Raw genomic sequence first — 21,956 nt, forward strand, 5'->3', positions numbered from 1 at the left:
CATTCAATGACACCCGCTGCAATACATTATCTGTGGTGCCTCGTTTACAACATCTTTGCTCTCAGCAGGGGTCCTGCCTGTAACTGACACATAAACCAACAGATAAACACATGCACACTGAGGAGCCTGGATGGTCTTCACTCAGCTGGTCCCAGTGGCTCAGGTTATTTACCACGCGCACATTTCTGTTTACTCTGCAACACACTGAAATTTTCCCAGCAAAGTCTTTAAAGTAAGATATATTTTGCTAGTGAGTGGACGTTTCAGGCAGGGTGTTAAATGATTAAAATGTAATTTCTGGCTGTTTATTTATTTAATTCACATGGTGGCCATATTTGATTTAAATACTCATAAGAGAGTAACATAATTAGGGGATAAAGTTTTATTAAAGTGATTTCTTTGAGGCCTAAATTTGGACTAATGCTGAAATGACAAGGCCACTGATTCATTAGTAGATCATCATAAAATTATTAAGGACATTTTTTTTTATAATCAGTTGTTCAAGTCATTTATCAGGCTAAAAATTATCTGGGTTCAGCTTCTCATATATGGACTGGTGGTTAGATCAGTGGTTCCCAAAGTGGGTGCGCAGGAAAGCAAAAGCCACACCCCAAATTTCCCCCTTGTTTGCCGTTTCACCTCACTATATTTACGTTTTTTCGATGCTGTGTCTCTTGGATGCCTGCTGCTCATGGTCTGGCACCTGGTCACTACCCTTTTATAAAGCCCAAGCTTCACCTGAGCCAGGTGCCGAGCACAGAAAAAAGGAGAAAATAGGGAAATACAGGCAGAGGGCAGAGTCTCAACAGAAAAATACACTGCTGCACACTGAGAGTGGGTCATAAGTGATGACCGAGACCCTCTCTAATGTATATAGATATTTTTTAAGATATTTTCCTTTATATTTTGGCCTCTCGCCGACATGCAAACAGAATTTTAGCTCACTAAAACAGAGAATTTTTAAAGATGCCTTCCAAAGGCCCAGACACACCACACCAACTTCAGAGAACTAGGTGCGGCAAAGGCCCAGTGTTGTGTCACCTGACACCACTGTGTCTCGGCCAGAAAAGTTGCACACCAACACACCACAAAGCCTACAGCAGACGGCCAACCAGCATGTACTTTCTGCACCTTCGTGAGAGGAAATAACAAATAAATAATAATAAATAACAGCTGTCATCTGTAATCCTCACTCAAAAGGGGAAACTGAAAGGGAGTTTTAATGCTAGTTAGCCAGTTAGCACGTTAACACAATCACATGCTGGAAAAACAAATAATAATTTCTATGCGTCAGTCAACAGCAACACAACCCATCACGAAATGTTTCTGCTAAAGAGCTCAATGACTTAAGAAAAATAATCTTACTTTATATAACAAGTTTGTTTTGGTCTCACTCCCTCTTGACTTTAGCAGTTTGTTTACTTTCCTCACTTTGGTTTCTCTTCTTGTGCGCTGAGATGAACTGCCAAACAACACATAAATAATGATAAAAGTAAAGTTTACTTTAAACTGACTTCACTAACACACATAAAACAGCAAATGAGATAAGTTAACGTTCAGAAAGGTCGGAAATCTTTTAATTTTAACCCAACCCATCATCTTTTTCCTAAAACTTCAGGGTTATCTTAAAGCCCAAATCCAAATTGGTTATGTGTGGTGGATACAAATTCACATAGATGGTCCAATAGGATCTTTTCCAGAATCTTGGAAACCACACTGGCTAGTGCAATAGGCCTATAGTTGTCCATGCTCCCAATCTTGCCTGCTTTATCCTTGATGACAGGGACGAGAGTGACGGACAACATAGAATCTGGCAGCAGCCTGTGGGTCATGAGACCAGTGAAACAGATGGCCAGGAGAGCAGCAACCCTTGGGCTAGCAAACTTTAGGTGTTCTGCAGTGATTTGGTCTGAGCCACATGCTTTTTCATCATCGAGTTGTGTTATTGCCTGATAGACTTCATTAGTTGTAATCCCAACTGCATCACTATTATCAATAGTACCAACTATGTAGGGATCACTTTTAACACAATTAAATAACTCAAAATAATATTGCTTCCACAGGTTGGCTATATTATCAGTTCCAGAAACACCCTCTAAAGTGCAAGGCAATGATCCAGTGCACGTATTAAGAGATCGTATTAAGAGATTCACCTCTTTCCAGAAACCTTGTACATTATTACTGAAGAGTTTTTCTGCCATAGAGTCAGCTCTGAGAACCTGCTCATTTTTACATACATAGCGAACAGCATATTTATACTTAGCATTGGTTAATTTTTTAAGATCCAAGACAGGCCCTTGCCTAGGCCGGCCTGCCAGAACCCAGGCTTTATAAGCCTCCTTGGCCTCTGCATGATGTGCAGCAACATACCTATTCCAGCCTAGCTTAATATTGCTTGCCTTATGAGAGTATGTGTAGTATGGTCTACTGGCCTCCAATACAGCTGCCACAATACAATCATACATAACACATAGGTCTTCACGATGAGAGACTTCATTACAGTTTACATCTGAACACATGATAGCACATCTGGGTAAGTGTACATCAGCCAAAAGGACACCAGTTCTCCCATAATATGTAAGAATGTCCTCATTTCTGAGTTTATGCCACTCCAGTTTAGCCTTATGGGCACCAGCGCTCTCATGGGCCATCTCAGGGAGACGATCCACATCAAGAGTCATAATAAAAGGTACATGATCTGACAGTGACATATCATACATTATCTCCATTGATTGCAGGGTGGCATGAGCATCAGCAGTGCTAATGCAGTGGTCTAGCCACGATGTAGAATGCCAGGCTTCACTTATATAGGAGTAACTTTCAGAAGGTAAAAGCAATTGACTGGATAGTATAAGATTGTTATCATCACAAAATTGTAGCATATGTTTAGAGAACCTAGCACACCTATCTCTGAGGTCGGCATTCATGTCACCAACCACATAAACACATGTAGAGTGGTTGTCAATAACAAAAGAGTTTATAAAAGCTAATTTATTCAAATATTCATTCTCATTTTGTTGGCATTCATATGGCATGTACACATTCAAGATAATAAAAACACTGTCCAGAAAAGACAGTGATCTATCCTTTCTTTTAACAGCTTATCCAAGATAGAATTTCGCAAGACTCAAGTAAAAGACTAATTAATCATTAAAATAATCGGTGACTGTTGGACTAGTGGACTAATTGGTTTGAGTCATTTTTCATAGAAAAGTACTACAAAAAGTACCCCAAAATACTCTTATTGCAGCTTTTTACGTTCAGATATCGACAGCTTTACACACTTTCCCATGAAGGTGAACTGAAACCCTTTGGCGTGAGTATGAAACAAGACATTAGATGACATAATTTTTGGGTTTGGGAGAGACAGACTGACATTTTTCAACATTTTAATGCATTTTTCGAAAAAATGATTAGTCGACTAATTGAAGAAATAATCGACAGATTAGCAGCCCTACATCGTAACATTATTATTTTTCATACTCATTGCTAGTTTAAGTCACTGCATCTCCTGACAGAACAGCTCAGTTGAATTTCAGTCTGCCTGCACGTTTTTTCAGCTGAACATTGTTGAAACAGAGCAGCTAATGTTGCTGTATCAAGAAGTTAGCAGAGTGAGATGCCCGACCAGGCAGGTAGCGTTACGTTGTGTCTTATTTCATAACAGTATTGTTTACATACACCGTGTGCTCTGTTTGTTGTCCTGTATTTCCTCCATAATTGAAAAGATTTCCACACTGCTGTAAATAATGTTATCCTCATCGTCTTTCTCTCGGCTGCTTGCCGTCTGCCTAATGCTGTTTGACGGAGAGACAGACTTTCAAAATAAAAGCCTATCCTAAGGATGACAATATGGGTCGATGTTCTCAACCATCAGTCTGGATCAATGTATCGATTTAATGATACATTGATCCATCAGTCTGGATCAATGTATCATTAAATCGATACATTGATCCAGACTGATGGTTGTTACACTCCCATACAGTGGAGGACAGCTACTGTCGGTGAGGTTGGGGGTTGTTTTTACATTCCTCTATACATTCTTTTTGACATGTTATAGACTGAACAGTTAATGGATTACTCATAAAACTAAAATACATTAGTCAACAATGGAAATACTCTAATCCTGCTCACCTCTCAGATGTTTGAGTTTAGAGCTGAAATAAATGGACGATAAATCGATCAGTTGACAGAAATCAACCCACAGCTCTTTAAAAAATCAATTCATCAGTTGTTTTTCATCAAATATGAAAATGTTTGCTTGTTCTAGCTTCTCAAATATGAGGATTTGAAGCTTTTCTTTTTCATATGTGATAGTAGGTTGAGTAGTCTTGGGTTTTGGATCATTTCTCAGACCAAACAAGGCAGATGGCAGAGACTCGGCAGAAAATTAAAGAAGCCTCCTCAACCTCTGGGAAATGATAACATGACAGCATTTCAAACGTATCTGTCATCTTAAAGACTTAATGATTAATTCAGAAAAGAATCATCGGTTTAATAAATAATGAAAATAATTGTTGCAGCCCTACTCTCTTTCCTGTTTCCATTGAGATTCTTTGTCTAAAGATCAGCTGAGATTCATATCAATCATTTAAATAAATCTGTGGTATCAAATTAAAGTGTGATCCAAACAAACAAGGCCCAGTTAAAAAACATCATACTTTCCCCTTTTCATCCCAACCCTGGCAACAACTGTTTAATTGACTTAATGTTTTTAAACTTGCACCCTTGCATACACACACACACACACCCACCCACACACACACGCTCACACAGAAACTGCTGGATATGGAGCTAATTCAAGGTGATATGTGTTTATTCATGCAGAGGTCATCAGGATTCTGTCTTTCTCCAACAAGCACAAAAGGCAACATTAATCAACAAACTGACTAGGAAATGTTGCATCCTGTGTAATGGAAAAGAATAATCTTTCATTATTTTGTTTCATGGCCAAACACACACACAATCACACACACCCATCACCGTGTATCATTCTCTGTACCCTTGGTTTGCCCTGCTTGAATTTTAATGGTAAGCCGGTGTTGGTCTGGTTTGCCTGAGTGTTAGTCCTCCAGTGTTTCTTCTTTGATCCACCCATCAGCTATCATGTTCTTGTGGGGTTTTTTCTAACCTCTATTTAGGGGAAGGGTTGTGCTGAGCATGCACGCTTTTGCAGCTCTGCGTTGTTTCACATTCACATATTAACACACTTTCACACCTGGGAGCTGTGCAGTGACCGCTGGCTGCTGTTGGCTGCACAGCAGTCACGTGACGTCTCACAGTGGTTGCTTGAAGAGGGCAGCGGGTTCCTTGTTCACCTTCCCTGCCAGATTTTTACACACACAAACTTACACGTATAAATTCAAACCTGTGACCTTCTACCTGTAAACCCACTCCACTAACCTTTATGGACCCGCTGACCCTGGCTGGGCGTACTTCCTATGCAGAGCTGTTGAATCAGACTGCACTGCACCACTTCCAAATGTTAACCTTGGTTTCAACACTCAAGGAGTCTACTGTACTTTGTTCCAGCCACAGGGGGTTATAGATGAGCACAGTTCTGCATATGGCCATCATTCACAGCCCCAGGCTCCCCCTGAGTGTGTGTCTTGAGTGTGTGTAACAAATGGAGTCGAGCAGTAAAGGTATTAATGTGAAGGAATGAGCCCTGTGGTGGAAGTACAGCAGGAAGTCACTTTCTCTCCCATCTGGCCCCTAACAAGATGGAGAGGAGCAGGCAGGTGCGAGCGGTGGTCTGCACCTCCGCTGGCTGGATTAGCACTTCTGATGGGAGAGAAGAGAGGAAGGACGATCCTCAGCGTAAGGCTGTCATTCTCTCTCCATCCCCTCTCTCGTACATCTCCTCGCCTCCTCTGTGATCACTGCTCCCTGCCCCTCACTCTGCAGCGAGTGTGAGAGGGGAGACTCAAAATGAGAATAAATGAGGTGTGGGGAAGGCATTCGGGCAGTGTGCCTGTTGGTGTGCACGTGTGTGTGTGTGCCTTCTATCGTGTTCAGATCTCATCCTCTAGTTGCAGTGTCTAGCTGTGGAGCCAAAAGACCGTCCGGGGACTCTTCATCCACTTGCCGCTGAGCGCCCCAGGGGATGGATTGAGCCTTGCAGGCTGGGATATTATCAATACAGCCCCTCCAGGCAGCCTGGGAGACAGGAGACGGAGCCACTGACTCACTCTGCCTATTAGTCGACTGCTGAGCTTCGGCGTTGGGGGGACAGCTGGTTTGACTGGAGCCTCTGCCAACCAGACCTCCATCTTTGCTTCATCTTCAGTCTTTCTGACTCGCCTCGTCTCTCTTTTTTTTTTTTTTTTTTTTACTTTGTTTGTTTCCTTCTTCTTGAACCACCAATTTACCGTCCCTCCTCTGGCCTTCTCTCACAGATCTCTTTATAATCTTCACACCATTATTCCGCTCTTTTCTTGCTCATTCCCCTGCCTTTGACGGTGCCAAGGTGCGCCTACACTCGCAACGTGCTGCCCGCTCCTGTAATTACACGTGCCCTGCTCTTTTTAAGAGCTTTGTTTCACGGGGAATGCTTTTTGCCCAGTCTCGTGTCAGTGTCACTCCTCTGTACTTTAAATCTCCATCTCCACTTTGTTTCACAGTCGTTTGATATTCCATTTGTGTAATGAGGAGGCTGACCTTGTATTTGCATTTCTGAAAATTGCTAATAGTTGAAGCCTTCCACGTGTTGAACGGAAGCCAAAGAACTCAACATGAGATTTCTCTGGAAAATGGTTTGCTGTGATTTTTTAATACCCTCATTATGAATCCATTGTCTCTTCCAAAGTCTTCCACAAAACAGGATGACTCGTACTACATATTTCATCAGGCAGTAATATATAAAATATGGATCCAATGAAGATTTGAGGGTAATGGATGTATCACTCAGTGAGATACTGTCTAATGTTCAACCTTTGGTCATTTTTTAAAATTTCCCCTCTGGTTGCTGCCAACTACACAAATGCCAAATCATTCCCAATCTTCACTTTAACCTTGATGATTCACAGGGACAGATCTCTGGCCGATCTGCTCTCAGCGCCTGCACGAAGGAAACTGGAGAAACCCTCAACAGAAACCACAGCTCAGTCTCTGGAGCCAGCAGCCATTTTGAATCCCCCTCAGATGGCTTAAACAGCCATAACTGTGACCTCATCCTTTTCAAAAAACAAGAGGAATTTAAAAATGGTGACCCTGCGAACCCTCTTAAAACTGCAACCTTTTTCCCCCACCTACGTCTGCAATACGTTTTTGCCTTTCTGACTCCACTTCACGTGTCTCGCTGTCTCTGTTACGGCTCCCCAGTTCCATTTTGTCCGAGCCATTATCCTGCAACAATAAGCCGGACACAGGTCACTGGCGTTAATGACCTCTCTGGTGATCCTTTGGGTGTCCAGGGCCACTCTAGTAAAGTGAAGACAAACATGTCTGGTGTGGTAAATATCCCAGAGTGCCTCACAAAAAAAGGTTTTTTTTTTGTTCTCCTACAGCTCATGACTGCCAGAGTATGATCCAAAAATCTCATATATGTCTGCAGTCACATTCTGAGCCTGATTTGTGAGTTTGTGTGACTCCTTTCACAGAGTGGACATGTTGTGATGTTCTGCCTTACAGCATTTTGCTCACTTAGACTAAATGCAGGACTTTTTTAAAAAAACTGGAGAGGCTAAATAGCATGGTTTGGCGAGATTTAGCGAGAGATTTGTGTGTCAGATGTGGTGTGTGTGCATTTATGTTTTGGAGTGTTTATGTCTGTGTGTGCTCACTGTGTGTATTGTGTATTTAGGCAAATCAGTGTTTGTGTTTCACTGGCAGTGTGGTAATTTTGCATGAAATCACTTTAGTAAATATAGCTGTTATCTTGCTCCCATTATGTCTCAGAATGCCAGTCTTTTGAAGCTGACATTTTAAATATACGTACCCACAGGAAGATGCGTACCACTCAAGGTCCCTCAAACTTTTGTTTCCTTTCAGCGGTGGTAAAACTCGTGTCGCAGCTGCTCGAGATACTTTTGAAGTTAAGGTGGTACATCAAAGTAGCTTACGTAAATGGATGACTAAAAAACAAACTTTCTTTCAAATGTAAGGCTGGCGTTAATTAGCCTAGGTACTCAATGGGTGCAAATTGTTCTAGAGTATCTGCAGCTTTTCAGCAACTGAACAAGCTCAGTTTTCGATAATTAGTGGAGCATTCTCACAGCCTCTGAAACTGGAAATAATTGGCTTCTCAGACTGCTGGTGCATCTGCAGCTCTCAGCTTGTACAGCTTCATCCTTGAACCTGATGCTTTGCCTGCGCCACGTCATGCCGATGATAACTGACATTATCACCACGAAACAGCATGCATGTCCAACACCCAAAAAGGTCAATACAATTACATACAGCCCTCTTATAATGTCAAACACTAACAGGTGTAAAATCTAGTTTTGTGTTGCATTCTTGTGAATTTCTTTTGGTTTTATATCCAGTAGTGCAAAGTAACTGTGTACATTTACTCAAGCTCTGTACTTAAGTACTTGAGTATTTTCATTTTGTTACTTCATACCTCCACTCCACTACATTTCTGAGGTATTGTACTTTACTCTATCGACTACATTTGTTTAACAGCTGAAGTTACTTTACACATGACACTCTTAAAAACAAAATATCTGATCAGCAATTAAAATATGTTGCATTGTTTACACTAAAACACCCAGTTACAATTGCTCCAACCTGACCTACAACATTAAAGTACTGCATATTTTATTCATTCACTCATTCATTCATTTATTTATTCATTTTTTGTAACTGCTTTTCCTGTTAGGAGTTGCGGGGGGCTGGAGCCTATCCCAGCTGACATTGGGTGAGAGGCGGGGTACACCCTGGACAGGTCGCCAGACTATCACAGGGCTGACACATAGGCCCAATCCCAGTACACCCCTTAACCCTACCACTTGCCCCAATCCCTCCGTTTTGCGCATTCACGCATAGGGGTAGGGATGTCCCGATTCTCATTGAGGCAGAGGGGAAGGGCAGAGTGCTAGGGCTATATGGCCCTCCAAACGGAGTTTTTTCAGAGGCACACTTAAAAGCGAGTGCTACGAGAAATCTCCCAGAATGCCTTGTGAATCACCGGCAAGATGGCAGGGAAGGCTTCAGAGGCAATGAAAGAAAACCATAAATGTAAGTATTTTCTTCGTAACTAAAGATTTAAAGACTATGATAACCATCAGAAATGTCGTTTCAATGTATTATATACATTTGTTCTAACAAACATAAAAAAAAAAAAAATCGCTAGTTGTGAGGTTTCCCCGGCAACATACTCGTCGCGTCTTTTTATGACGTCACTGACGACTAATGATGACGTTTCCGGGTATGAAGGGTTGTCCCTTTTCATAGGGGAATATTTCAATCCCTACCCCTTGTAACTTTGTTGCAAGGGGCAAGGGGCACTCGAAAAAGAGGGGTAGGGGTAGGGGCGAAAATGAGAAATGGGCTTGGGCCATAGAGACAGACAACCATTCACACTCACATTCACATCTACGGGCAATTTAGAGTCACCAATTAACCTGCGTGTTTTTGGATTGTGGGAGGAAGCCAGAGTACCTGGAGAAAACCCATGCTGACATGGGGACAACATGCAAACTCCACACAGAAGGGCTCCCCCACCCTGGGGTTCAAACCGACAATGCTAACCAAGGCGACAATGCTAAGCACTGCATCACCATGCAACACAATATTTTATCATTAAACACACATTTATGCAGTTATACATTCTACCAACACATTTGTGTGTACTTTATTTTATGTCTACTTTAATACTACTGTGTTGGGCAGCTGAATTTCCCTTCGGGGATAAATAAAGTTCTTTCTTCAACTCGTCAAATACCGACGCCTGGGCAGTGGTCCTACATCTCACTCTATGATGCTCTAGGTACCCCAAAACCATCAGTTTCAATTACATGCATTGTGTCTTTTCAAAATAAGATTACACTTTCCTAGGAAATGTAAAGTTTCTGCACAATAAATGCATACAGTCTCTTTTTTAAAATAAACTTAGTATGTGTTTGGGTTTAGGTAACAAAAGCACGAGGTTAGGTTTAGAAAAAAAACCCATCATGGCTTAAGTACATTTGTTACTCATATAATGTAATAACGCCATATGACCTTTGTCACATACGTAACTAGCATATTATGCTACACATACTAGAGTGCTAAGTTGTCAATAAAATAACTTGATTGACTTGGTTTTACCAACTTGGCTGGCGGCATGGTTGTGTAGTGGTTAGTACTGTTGCCTCACAGCAAGAGGGTTCCTGGTTCCTGGGAGCTCTTCTGTGTGGAGTTTGCATGTTCTCCCCGTGTCAGCATGGGTTTTCTGCAGGTACTCCGGCTTCCTCCCAAAGTCCAAAGACATGCAGGTTAATTGGTGTAAACTGGCTGTAGTTGTGAATGTGAATGGTTGTCTGTCTCTATGTGGCAGATTTTTTAAAGCCAACAGTCTCAAACTTGGGTTTTAAGTTGGACAGTGATTTTAAATTGGATCGGCAAATTAGCTCTGTAGTGAAGTCCAGCTTTTTCCAAATCAGACAGCTGGCTAAGGTGAAACCTTTCCTTGCACAACAGCACTTTGAAACAGTAATCCATGCCTTTATTACATCTCGGCTGGATTACTGTAATGCACTTTATTTTGGAGTCAGCCAGTCCTCCCTCGCACGTCTCCAGTTGGTGCAAAACGCAGCTGCACGACTGTTAACTGGAGTACATAAGAGGGAGCACATAACTCCCATCCTGGCCTCCCTCCACTGGCTACCTGTGCACTTTAGAGTCCATTTTAAGATTCTTTTATTAGTTTTTAAATCTTTACATGGTCTGGCCCCACCTTACCTCTCTGAGCTTCTTCACCCCTACGCTCCTGCTCGGTGCCTCAGGTCAGCTGATCTGCTGCTTCTGGAGGTCCAGAGGTCCAAACGGAAGCTCAGAGGGGACAGAGCTTTTTACGTTACTGCTCCTAAATTGTGGAACGAGCTACCCCTCCACATTAGACAAGCCTCCTCACTGTCCATTTTTAAAACTCGTCTAAAAACCCATTTTTATTCCTTGGCTTTCAACTCCGCATGAGACTCTGTTTCTGTTTTAATGTTTTATGGTTTGTTTTATTTATTGTTTTATTGTTTTTAATTTATTTTAAAAACAATAAACAATTATTTTAGTATTTATTTCCTGTTATATATTTTATGTCCCTGTGTTGCTTTGTCTATTTATGTACAGCACTTTGTTTCATTCAGCCGTGGCTGTTTTAAAGGGCTATATAAATAAAGTTGAGTTGAGTTGAGTTGAGCCCTGTGATAGTCTGGCGACCTGCCCTAACCCCCCCCCCCCCCCCACCGGGTCCCTCAAGCGGATAAGCGGTTACGAAAATGTATGGATCGACTTGGCAACTAATGATTATTTTCATTGTCAACTAATCTGTCAATTATTTCTTCGATTAGTCAACTTATCATTTTATCGAAAAATGTGTTAAAATGTTGAAAAATGTCGGTCTGTCTCCCAAACCCCAGAATTATGTCATCTAATGTCACTGTCATGGGAGAGTGTGTAAAGCTGCCATTACTTGAAAGTAAGAATCTGCAATAAGAGTATTTTGGGGTACTTTTATAGTACTTTTCTATGAAAAATGACTCAAACCGATTAGTCGACTACTAAAATAGTCACCGATTATTTCATCGATTAGTCGACTAATCATTGCAGCCCTACTATCCACCCTTCCCGCCCACCAGTGGCGATTTCTCTGCAAGGGAAGCTCAGCTTTAGTACTGTTGTGTTTACATTTCATTGACTGAATATGCGCTCGAACGCGTTCAACTTTTGTTCAGAATCAGCTACTTATCACAGGTCACTGACGCGACTTTCTTCTCATTCATTCCCGTAGCGTCACAGTGCATTAAACAGTGTCGAAGCTCAGCGTCCAAAGACTTCAATGGGGAAGCATAGAGTGGGTTGTTCCACTGCAGCAAAACTAGACAGTCACTGGATAAATGCTCGGTTTTGTCCCGCCCATCAGACGCTCAGCGTCTCTGGGGGTCTATGGGGCAGTGGGCTGGCCTCGGCTGGCCTGGACGCTGGGCTTCTGCGTGATGATTGGATGATCTGTCTGAGGCTGAATCCCTTTTTGATTGACAGCGAAATGAGCGAATCAGCGATCTTGAAATATAAACCACCACCGGATCATTTTTCAAGTTTCATTCCGTTGTTCCGAGTTGATCTGGAGACTTTTCCAATCCTCTTAGTGACTTTTTCTTTTTTTAAAACGACTAGCAACAAATCTAGCATCTTTTTCTGGTGTTATTGGAGACTGTACTTGTGTTTGGAGACTCTGACTTCTGTCGCTCTGCAGTTACTGTCCCCAACGAGCAGCGGGTGCTGCTGTGAGCCCCCTCCACCATCCCAAAGCACTCACAGGCGCAGCCCCAGCTAGCGAGCGAGCTAGCAAGCTGCACATAATGGCAGACAATTTGAATATTGTTGACCGGATTTTGGCAAAGCCATTAGATAGTCTTCCTTACGAGGAGAAACTTAGAGTTAAACAGCAGGGCAGATCAACACCTCAGATTGATTTGGTGCAAAGGGTGGGGAAAAGTAACAGGTCTTTTCACCCATGTGAAAATCTTTGAGGTGTGTTTTGCTGTGGTTCTATGGCATGAGTGTGGTTGAAAAACAGCTTCAATTAAATGCTCCTTTTATGCGTTACTGCCTCGCTACAATATGACAACTTTTATGATGTAAACTTAAAGTGAGCTTCCCCTGTTTGAAAGACCAGCAGCCGGCACTGCCACCCACTCTATGCAGACTCTCACTCTTTATACTACGGCAGTAACTGGGAGCTCAAAAAAATGCTGCAGCCCGGTATCGTCTCATACTGCTGCTAAATGGTGCCTCAGGGCTTTGGTATCTGAATCCAAGGGCCAAACACCAAGCGTAGGTATTTGATGAGCTGGGACTGACACTGGATTGATTCTGTATCATAAGCGTATCACAAGGCCCCATGTGGACGAGTCAAACTCTGACTGACAGCAGGACATGTAACTCTTTAATGCTAGTATTGTGTTTATTTATGTTCTCTAGCGTGACAAATGGCTCACGAGGAAATAACTGATTATCAGAATTATTTTACTGAAAATCGACTGCCTGTCATAAATAATGACTGACTGAAAGATGAAGGACAAGGCAGAGGTGTTCTGTACAGCAATACCATGGGGTAATTACTGTGGGATTGCTGTGTCACACACTTTTCTTTAATGAACTTAATTTACTGCCAAAGTACACACAGTAAGATACAAGCACAACACACCACAGTTGTACAAAGATTGATTGAGAAGACCATGTTACCATGGTTACACAAATTATTTATAAGACTGCTTAGTAAGATTGCCTAATGAACAATACACCATCAACAAATGGATTCATTAAGAGTTTAGCTTTTGAAATCATATCAAAATGACGCATTGACTATCAAGAAAATGCTGTGGTTGATGTGTTTACTTTCACATCAGAAACAAACCACTAAACTCTAGACCAACTAGACCCTCCTTTTCAAGTGGTCTCGTTCCAGTTGTTCTATCCGCACCAGGGTTTACCTGACAGCTTTCACACCGGCCCAAACAAACCACACTAACCAAGCAAACACACCAGGTTTTGTTTTAGGCAAACCAAACAAGTAAGGTGTGAAAGCAACCCGACATGTCACTGCTACTACTTTTATATAAAACTAAGACTTTGTACATTTTCAAGGTAGAAACAACATCTCCTTCCTCTTACAAAATTTCTCTAACAAAAAAAAAAACTTGATTTAGAAGCAATAAAATTCACCCTTGTTAAATTCAACAAACTCAGGGTGAATTCACAAAGAACACATCACGGCTGCTGATAGCTGCACATCACTCACAACCAATATCTGCCCCATCTCAAGGTCTGATTCACAAAAGATACTGAACTAATGACAATAGCCTACAGCACAAACACGCCCATAATGTTCTGCAGCAGTTTTGCAGTTATCTGTGTGGCAAGGTATAAATGTTTCCTTTGTGCCAAGAACAGAGTGGCCGAGAACAACGGCAGAGAGAGAAAGAACACTGAGATTTTCAGACCGGTACCTGCGGGTCCTGACTGATGAGGAGCAGAGGTGTTCCTCAAAAGGAAATTATACGTGACAGAGAGAAACTCTGTATGGTATTTAATATCCCAGTCTGTCAGTGTGCTTCAGTTACTACCAGCTCTCTGAAGATGCTAATCATTTCACTGTAACTCCATGTTGCTATTTGAGCTAATCTTAATAAATCAGACTGTTTTTAAAATGATGATTCCCACCCCTACCTCTTGGACTGGTGCGACCAGTAGCCTATGGAAGCGAATATTAGCAAATGTTACAGAGATACTGTTTAAGTACCTCATATTATTATGTCAGTCTTCTGACTTTAAGACTTTTCTCTACTCGGGCTGTCACCTTTCCTAAAAAGATAGAGCAATTGTCTGCCCAGGACAGCTTTGCTCACCAGTATTCACCATTTTCGCAGCAGACAATGACACTACTGCATCTCTGCTTAAAATGAGTTAACTGATGAAAAGGGTCAAGAAGGCGTGCAACAGGACAAACTGACAGTGACATTTTAGATCGCTCTCTGCTGAATCACAAGGCAAACTACTTCAGCAGTCTGCTGGATTAAAAATGGTCTGTTGCACTTACAGACTGTAAATTTTGAATTTCACAGGTGATTTAAGTCAGAAAATTAACTACATTTGAAGAAGCTGTCAAATTACGAATAAAAGGTGACAGCTCTATTATCTACGGGTACTACTGGTGCTCAGTGTTTAACCATGTACCGTTATGCTGTGGGCTCGTCAGCTCAAACCTTTTCTGTCTGAAGAAAAAGTTACATTAAGTACTATGGTTAATAAACATACCAAATACATAGACCAAAACATTCACAGACACACAAATAAAACAGCTGTTTCTAATACTTTAGAAATTAAGTAAGGAACTATATTAATATTAAATATCTTTATCTCCATATTTAAAGGTGCTTAATACAGCTATCAGTATAAGTACTTTAGATCCAGTCTTTTAAACAGCATCAACAAACAACAACACTAAAGCAGTGTTACTCTGCTAATTACAGACGTAATGGACACAGGCTATATTTCAGCCTTCAAATGAACTGTCACAAACACTGAAACCTATAATTTAGATGATCTATTGAAAACACTGCTGTTTTTGGTAGACACTGTAAATATTTCACAACATTAATCCAGTGATGACACGACTTAGTGAGAGCTAGTGCAGATGCAATACATAAGAAAGTAATAAAGGATAAGTCTGGTGATATTCTATATTTTTTGATTGTCAACTAATCCCATGAGAAGACCAAAACCAGCAAAGATTTGATCCCACTACAGTGTAAGTATTTTCTATGCAGTCAAACCCTGGTGTTATTCCTCTGAATCACAGAGCTTAGACACATATAAATGAGCCACACTGTTGCACTGGATAAAATGTTCCCTCATTACATGAGCACACAGATTATTTTGTGCAAATCCTACATACACTGTCCTGCTGCCTTAAATACTCACCAGAGCACCAAATGTGTGTTAATCCTCAATTGAAAATAGTCCCCGATAAAAACATTATCTACTCCTGTTTGAGTAACGTTAGCTAGAAACTACAGTGCCCAGTTGTTTCAGGAAGTTACTGAGCTTTTAATAAGAGTAAAGGTCTATATTTATGACACCTATTTAAACTATATATAAAAGGACTGACACATTGATAACATTTACAAACACAAAATAGTTTTTTTTTTGCCCTTATTCTGAAAAAGACTAAGTTATTGTTGACTACTACACGTCTAATGAAAATGAATATTCCACTAATATTCCCGTTAACATGCAGCCATGCACACTCCGAATTACGTGCCCTAACATGTCATTTATCATGTTAAAATATGGACAAGTGGAACAGCTGGAGAAACTTGTGCCAGTTTGTTTTTTCGCATCACAAAAGTTTTCCATTGGTGGCGACCATACGAACACAACCTACCTCTTTTATTCCACTGACCCCTTCTCGAAAAGGCCAGTGTTGCAATATTTCATACATATACAAAACCCTGTCATGATGTTTAAAAGTATGTGTGTTCTCCTTCCAACCTGAAATCTAGGTTTCTCTTTTGGGCATGTACCTCTACTCCACAGCCTTGCAAACTGTTGGCTACTTGGTTTGTGTACAACACATCCATGACCATGCACAGGGCTGACTGCTAACAGACAAGAACCTGTGTGTTGCAAACCTCGGAAAACACCCCAATTGAGATGCGTATTCTGAATGTGCTGTACAGTATACATGTCCACAGAATACCCCTAAAACCTGAATAAAACAGACATATCCCACATGGTTTAATGAGATAATCCTAGGCGTTAATCTGAATATCCAAACAGAATTTGCTATTTACATAACAGGTATTAAATTCAGAATCGGGGATATCCGGATCAAGTTTGTCTGAGCTGTTTAATATTGAGTATCTGCCAACACCAAGTCCTAATTCGATACTTCTAATTGCCTCCATAATACAGCTGCACAGTGCACACTTCTAACAATCTAAAGTTATTTAAAACAAACCAATGTATAGCCTACGCTTGACGACTGAATAGCTCTGCAATGCATTGAAAGAAAAAAGTCTATTCCTTGTTGCGGTCTCGAGGGAATATCTCTGTCCCTTTAAGAGACTGTTTTCCAGTGTTTGTCAGTTTGGTGTAGCCTGTGTCTGAGCCACCTCAATGAACAGTATTCAGTTGAGTGTTTATTTTTGTCGTCTGACCATTGTTTGCGCGGATTAGGCTACTTTAATAGGCTATATATCACTCTCACCAGCTTTTTGCTCAAGGGGCTTTTGTTGCACTTGCTGTGGCGTGGTAAGTGTGGTTGTCATCAGCTCTACACCGTCAGATCTACTCTGAGCAGGGTGGTAAAATACCATGCGTCATAGTTGTAGCAAAGCTGAGAGACTCTCACTGTAAGCTAAAACGAAACAAGTGTACATGACTTCAGTAAATAATGTAACTAAACAGTCTCGTACTGCTTGTTCTTTATGGTGGAGAACAGACAGCGGAGTTGCAGAGTTGACACAACTGGACTTGTTGCGTCACTGTGTATGAAAGCTTCAGGAATAAAAACCCCTGTTACAGCTGATGAAAACAAAGGATTGGATCGGGCTCTTTATAGCACAACACAGCCAATCCCAATCATTAAAAAATATCAATTGACCCTGATCCTGATCTTTGAGATTGGACCAGGACATTCCAATGTAGACTATTATTATATTTGGAATAATGGTGGAATATTAATGTGTATATAAAAGTAGTCATTGTTGGTTTTGGTCTTTCCATTTGATGTGTTGACGATAGATTATAACGAAGCTAATCCTTTAAGGCACACTGATATTAAAATATTTGACCTCAAAGCCTGTCTCTTGACAACCATCCATCCATCCGTCCATTATCTGTAACCACTTATCCTATTCAGGGCTGCAGGGGGGGCTGGAACCTATCCTAGCTGACTCTCTTAACACCCTCCCAAATATAAATACTGCACCACATATTGTGCCTGTAAGTTTTAAGGGACACTGGAGATGAGTAGGTGTTAAAATCTACTCAGTAATTTAGGAATCCACATGGATCCGATGCCAGGCTAATGGGTAACAGTGTCAGAACAACTATAGCCTGGGGCTTCTGGAGTGAGCCTCTATCAGCTGTAGGTGCAGATTTCTTGCGTGAGTCACTGGAGGATGGATGACCGGATTAATAACCTATTTCTGTTCTCTTTTGTCATCGAGGAATATATGCTCTTGGGCTACAGGCTCTGCAGCTCTAGGAAGTGATAGTCCTGGTATGTGGAGTTTGCTACATCAGAGAGACAACATGTAGCCGTATCTCCACGGCAGCGCAGAACTTCAAATGTAGATGAATGTGACGAGGGGGCGGAAGGGGAAAGAGTGCAAAAAGAAAAACTTCAACTTGTTTTTAAAATGAACATTCCTTTGCTGTGCCATAATTTCAAAGGCGCTGCAAAGATTTAAACGTTACAGATCACCAGAGGTTTTCAGGGGCTTCACACTCTCTTGATGGTGGAAGGCAAAGAGAGAGAGCTGCCTTGAACCTTGCTTTTCAAATGTATGCAATGATGGATAATTAATCCCAATCCTCTTCTTTTCTTTTTATCCTCGTGAATGACCAGCTGCAGTCGGTATTATTTAAGTAGGAGAAAGAAAAGTCTCAGAGAAAGACACAGAGACACATAGTTGGCTTTCTTCGACGGACAGACAAAGAGACAGATGGGGAGCAAAAGATTTTTTGGGGGGGGGGAAGTAAACATGCCAACACAGTAAGTAATAAGCATGACTAGTACCATGATGATGATGCCAGCACCAGACTCTGAGCATAAAACCCCACTTTGGTGTGTCATGTTTAAAAATCAAGTTGTGTGAGTTATATCTCCATCCTCAAAAATCAGAGCGAATCCCTCTAACCCGGACAACTTCTAACGACCTAACAGAGCTCCGACAGGCCGAACGTTGGCTGCTGCCATGGCAATATTCCACCACACTGCATCCGCTTTCTTTGAGGTGACGGGATCGTGATTTCCTACCAGCTGGAGGACCGCTGCCATGTGTCATGTGGTGTGTTTGTGTGTGCTGACGTGTAACATAGTGTACTAAGCATGTCGCTGACCTTTCAGAGTGTCAGTCAAGCTGGGCAATACGGGGGGAGTGGGAGGGACAGATAGACAGAGATGGTTTGAAACGCTGCGGTGAGACGCATCAGAGGTCATTGAGAAGGTACAGCAGAGCGTTTGTTACATTAATAACAAACTTTGGCCTGGTCAAATCTCAAACTATCTACAAATGACTGAGTTTATGCTACATATTTGCTCTTTTTTTAACTCAGTGTATTTTTATATCTCCAATCTGTTTGTTATCATGCCATAAGATGGGTTTGCTGTATATTTATACCGAGGACACATTTCTGGACTCTAGAGTTGCATACTGGAAGCACAAACCATGAGTTTTTCATCCTTGATTTGTGATTGGTCTCATAATGACTATTAACATTCAAATCTTTGAGCACCAAATTTGTTTAAAGAAAAGGCAGATCACTTCATCTGTCCTCCGAGGTCAGATGATAATCAGTAAAACCAGTTTTTTATTCTGAAATCTCCTTTTCCCCTCAACCACACTGAGTTTTTCTGTGGTGGCTGTGGGTAACGGCTTGAGCATTGATGACTGAAGGTAGTCCCTGCGACACCTGCGAGGTGCACTAGTTGCTAAGTGTCCAGTAGCTTTCTACTAGTTGTTATTCCTAATCTGATAGAGGCTTGTCAGGCCACAGTTTAATGCAGTAGCCAGGTAGCTTATCACTTGAGGATACAGAAAGCAAAAGTGCGGGCTGCAGTTTGAGCAACTTTGTGTTATCGGCATCAGTTTTAGAAATTTCACATTAGTTTGTGAGTAAGTTTGGTATGGCTTCTGGCTTCAAATACTACAATACCCATGAGCCTCAGCTACTGTTGCTACGAAGAACAAGCCAGTCAGATACAGACACAGCTGCACTCATAAAAAACTGATCACTAATCTGAAGTTAAACGGATTTACAAATTAAATCTCGACAAGGGTTTTATTTCATTTTTATTTATTTAACCAGGAAGTCCCATTGAGATTGAAAATCTCTTTTATATGAGAGACCTGGCCGAGGTAGCAGTCAATCAGAACACATTTAAAATGCAACAAATACAACATGTAATATAAAAATCCACAATAAAACAACAACTATTCGAACATAGTGGTCCATTAAGAAAAGCAAGCACATGTCTCTGTCACCACATTCTTTATGATGCCCTTAAATTCATCAGTGGATATAAGTGTTTCTAATTTGAAGATTGCTCTATGTCCAAGGTGCATGGTAGGAAAATGCAGTTTTCCCCAGATCTGTTAAAATCAAAAAGAAGCCACTTGGTGGAGCGTAGCAGGTAACTACCAGAGCTGAAACACAAAAGGGTGCAGAGGTAAGCCGGAAGTTTGCCCAGTATTGCTTTATAGATAAAATATACCAGTGCTGTTGTCTGCAAGCGGTCAATGACGTCCAACCCACCAACACATAAAGAATGCATAGATAAGTTACTTGCATTTGTAATAAAACGTAGAGATGCATGGTATACTGAATCAAGGCTATGTGAAATTGGGGAGGTTGCATGCATATACAATATGTCACAGCTTTTCTTAGCACTGAAAGTAAAACAAGACTTACTTCTAAAATAAAAGCTAATCTTCACTTTAAGCTTCCTAACTAGAGCAGCAAAATGAAGCATGAACATTAGCTTCCGCTTCCTCTGTAATAGAAATTTAAGTTTGGTGACTGGATGTTTGATACAAAAATGCACCTTGGACTTGTAGTTAACGTCTAAACTTTTTTTTTCTTATACATTTGTGCATAAGAAAACAGTGTCCTGTAACTTCTTTAAAGGTTTGTTTCAGGCATTGTACGCATTTATTGGGCAGACATTAAAGTTATGACAGAAAATGAGCAGAGCGAGATGAGGAATAGCTAAGATACTCAGTTTGACTTGAAACAGAGACATTCTGGCTCATGGATGGTGCCTGAACCCTACAGCCACCAGGGAACCCTAACTTACAGTAATACCTACATCCAGTCCTTCAAACTCCAACTGCCAGTTACCCACCTGCCTATAACACAGGAATAACACTGTAAAGTCTCCTAAAGTCTGCATCTAAAATCTATAAATGACATTTATTACTGCTTTAAACCGTAGGAAAATTCTCCATTTTGTCTTTTTTACAGTCACGTTTTTTTCCAATGTCACAAGAGACAGAAGTTAAATCCTTTACTATTCGTCAGACAAAACTTTAAACCACCACACAAACCTCTAAGAGCACCGACACGGCAGAGGCATGTGACTACTGTCTTGCCTGTGGCGGCATATTAGATGTGAATGTGTGTCTCGACGTGCAATTGTGCGGTTGTGTGTACCTGAATTTGCATCTACATGGGTGTATGTGCTGTGTCACTGTATTTCCGTGTGTGTTTCAGTGAGAACAACGTGCCCTCTCAGAGCAACTCAAAGTGGATGAGCCCGAGGGGCCCGTAGGGGTTGGTAAAAATAGCCCCGAGGCTGATTAGGAGCGAGGCGGCGGGGGGATTTTAAAAACCTGCTCATTACAGCACCTGTAAGGCCTCTTTAAGTAGCCCTTCTGCAGAGCCCAGCTGCTCACATCTGCCAAGAGCTGTTCGCCATGCGCCCGTAAACTCCTCTCACACATCCTCCAGGGGCGGGACATCACAATGCAAGACGACGACAATGGTGGGTAAAAACTCTGGCCTCAATACATCCCCCAACACAAAAAAAGTAACTTCATCTATGCTAAAGTGGCATGCTGCTTGAATTTTTAATAACCTCCTCATTTCGCTATTACCATTCTCCATATGGAACAGGAAAGTTTTACGTTTAACCTTCAAATTAAAAACTAGCTTGATCTAATTTCCCCTCATTTCCCGTATGGAGGCCATAAAAGGTGTAAAGCTGAAGAAAGTTTTATGACCGACTGCATTCCCCGCACACCTAAATGAAAAAGTGACAGAGTCGAGGAAAAAAGAAATGACTTACTACTCCTTTAAAACAATAACACAAACAGCTCAACCATGGTTGATTAAAGTTGTCCTCTATAAAGGGTATACGAACTCCCTGAGAGCAATGCTTGGCGCCGTTATTGAACCAGCAATCTGTGGGGTCTGAAGAGGCTACGCCCCTCTGTCAAAGTACTGCTATGAAGTCTCAGCCTGCCCTGACCCCGGTTGACTCCCATCAGCCCTCCTGCTGGGACAGTAAAACAAAAGAACCCCCC

The sequence above is a fragment of the Epinephelus lanceolatus genome, chromosome 6 (genome assembly GCF_041903045.1).
Source record: "Epinephelus lanceolatus isolate andai-2023 chromosome 6, ASM4190304v1, whole genome shotgun sequence".
NCBI classification, from domain to species: Eukaryota; Metazoa; Chordata; class Actinopteri; order Perciformes; family Serranidae; genus Epinephelus; species Epinephelus lanceolatus.